The sequence below is a fragment of the Penaeus chinensis genome, chromosome 12 (assembly GCF_019202785.1).
Source record: "Penaeus chinensis breed Huanghai No. 1 chromosome 12, ASM1920278v2, whole genome shotgun sequence".
Classification (NCBI taxonomy): domain Eukaryota; kingdom Metazoa; phylum Arthropoda; class Malacostraca; order Decapoda; family Penaeidae; genus Penaeus; species Penaeus chinensis.
Genome location: NC_061830.1, coordinates 7,478,547 through 7,481,946, shown reverse-complemented (window position 1 = coordinate 7,481,946; position 3,400 = coordinate 7,478,547).

The window sequence follows — 3,400 nt, the reverse complement described above, 5'->3', positions numbered from 1 at the left end:
TTAAGCGATAAATAAAGTTTGATAAAGGATGTTGATACGGTTATTTCATCGCTGACATAAACGATATACTGTACGCACATGCACACAGATACACACATATAATCATAAACACACGCACACACTTGGATGCTCATGATGAAGTATCTTGTGCAAATAAATAGTTTACTACGTTGTGCATCTATAGTACTTACTTTCAAGGTCCTGTACATGCCTGAATGGGAAAGTTAATAATTACGCAATACTAACACAATTACTAACAATACTAATACGCAAGAAAATGTTTTATTCTTTATTTTATTTTAGACTTACGAAGCAATGGCTTTCTATAAACAATTATACTAAATAATACGAAATGGAAACCGCCGTTACATAATAATTGATACATATATAAGAAATATATATAGCTCTAGATTGAGATTCCGATGACCTTCTCAAAATACAGTACCTTGAAATGTCAACAGAGGAGCATAATAGGAAACGGTAGAGCAGCTAACACATTTGCATAATGTTGGCTGGCCGCATTCCAAACAGGTAATTCGTTGTATCTATAAAAAAAAAAAAAAAAAATTGTAAAATCAAACAAGGCACATATAAACTCTCTCTCTCTCTGTCTCTCTCATTATCTCTCTCTCTTTCTCTTTCTCTCTCTCTCTCTCTCTCTCTCTCATTCTCTCTCATTCTCTCTCTCTCCCTCCCTCTCTCTCTCTCTCTCTCTCTCTCTCTCTCTCTCTCTCTCTCTCTCTCTCTCTCTCTCTCTCTCTCTCTCTATATATATATATATATATATATATATATATATATACCTCCCTCCCCTCTCTCTCCACAGTTCTCTCCCTCTCTGTCTCTCCTCTCTTTCTCTCTATGTATCTTTCTCTCTCTCACTTTCTCTCTGTCTCTCTCTCTATCTCCTTCCGTTCCTCCCTCTCTCTTTCCCTCTATATATATCTATCTATCTATATATGTGTGTGTATGTGTGTGTGTGTATGTATGTGTATACCCCTATTCTCTCTTTCTCTCTCTTCCTCCCTCCCCCCCCCCCTCTCTCTCTCACACACACTTTCTCTCTCTTTCTCCTTCTCCTTCCGTCCCTCCCTCTCTCTTTCTCTTACCATCTATCTATCTGTCTATCTGTCTATCTATCTATCTATCTTTCTATCTATTTATCTATTTATCTATCTCTCTCTCTCTCTATATATATATGTGTGTGTGTGTGTGTGTGTGTGTGTGTGTGTATACCCCTGTTCTCTCTTTCTCTCTCTTCCTCTCTTCCTCTTCTTCATCTATCCCTCTTTCTCATTTTACTTTATGTCCTCCTCTCTTCCTTCCTTCCAACTATCACATAAAACAGAAATAAATAAATAAAAAATTACATTAAGATCAATTTTTTAAAAAACGTTACAACGACATGGTAATGATAGTGATTGTAATAATAATAATATAATGATAACAATAATAATGATGATGATGTTAGTACTGGTGATGATGATGATTAGGATTAGGATTCTAATTATGATTATGATGATAATGATGATGATGAAAATTATAATGATGATTGTAATAATAATAATGATGATAACGATAATGAAGATAATAGTAATATTAATGGTAATAATTATGAAAACAGTAATGATAAGGGTAATGATGTTTATATTAATAATGATAGTAATAGCGATGATAATAATAATGATAATGATAATGGTAATAATAATGATGATCATAATAATAATGATAATAGTAATAATAATATCAGTAACAGCAAATACAACAACAATAATAGTTGTAGTAATAATGAGTAACAACAGAATAATGATTATCATAATAATGAAAATAATGATTATCACAATAGCAAAATAAAAATGCTAATGATAATAATAATGGTAATATCAATAAATGTAATATTATTTATGAAAATAAAAACTATAGCAGTAATATTAGGAGAAATTATGGAAATATAGATAATCGTAACAATTATAATAACAATGATAATAATAACAATGATAATGATAATAATAATAATGATAATAATAACAATGATAATGATAATAATAATAAGGATAATAATAACAATGATAATCATAATAATAATGATAATAATAATAACAATAACAACAATAACAACAACAACAGCAACAACAACAAAACAACAACAACAACAGCAACAACAACAATAATAATAATAATAATAATAATAATGATGATGATAAAAAAAGACTAATTTGATGCTGCTGATGAAATGGTAAGGATAACGAAAATGATAATGATAAGGTAAGAGTGGCTTTCGACACCTTGCTCGCTTTCCCGCTCTGAGAAGCCCCTTTTCAGTCGCCGCTTGTCGTTTCTCCCGCATCTTTGATATACTTTCACGTAGTTTTTGTTTTTATCTTTATTCACGCTTTTTGGGGAGTTTTATGTTCGGGTCTGGTTTTCTTTTGGTTTTATTTTGTTTAAGTTTCCATTCGTTATATTATTCGTTCGTTCACATAATTCACTCCGTTTCTGTTTTAATGAGAGCAAGTATTTTTATTATTATTTTATGAAATATTATTCTCTACGTCTTGGTCAAAGTATAAGTGTATTTCTCTCAAACCCATTTTTTTTAAATAACTGAACTGCAGCCGACTTCAGCGAACAACGGATACTTCAGGGAGACAAAAGTTACGTGTGTCATGATAGTTGTCATGTCTTTATCACTTAGGAGCTGGACGAACTTGATTTATATAATGATAATCTGCCATGTAAAGGTTCGAAATTTTCATATTATGACCCGTTTTAGTGCTATTTTATACATCCATGTTTAGTGATTTTATTACTGCCTGATTTGATTTTAAAGTAAAATTTTGATTAGTTATTAATGCTTTGATTTGGAGTTTTTATATCAGATTTTTTTTTTTTAGACGAAAGCCCTCTGAAACGGTACCATACACACGTAATCTTAGACTCCCCCCCCCCCCCCCCCCTTTGCCCGCTGCCTCTCTCAGTGGGTTCTCGGTCTTTCATGGGGGAACAATTATATACTCTCAAATTGCACAAGGCATCCCAATGAGCTGCAGAGTTGCTTACTCCCACAATAATGATGATGATAACAATGATGGTAATAACAATAATAGTAATTATGATAACGATAATAATATAATGATAATAACAGCAATAATACCAATAATGATTATGATACTGATGATAATGATAATGGCAACGATAATGATCATGATAGTAATGATGATAACAATGAGGGTGATTATAGTAATAATGGTATGGTAATGATGATGATTATACTGCTGATGATAGTAATGATGATGATAATGATAATGATAATGCTAACAATAATGATAATGAAGATAATAAGCATAAAAATGTTGATGATAATAATAATAGTAATGGCAATGGCAAAAAATAACGATGA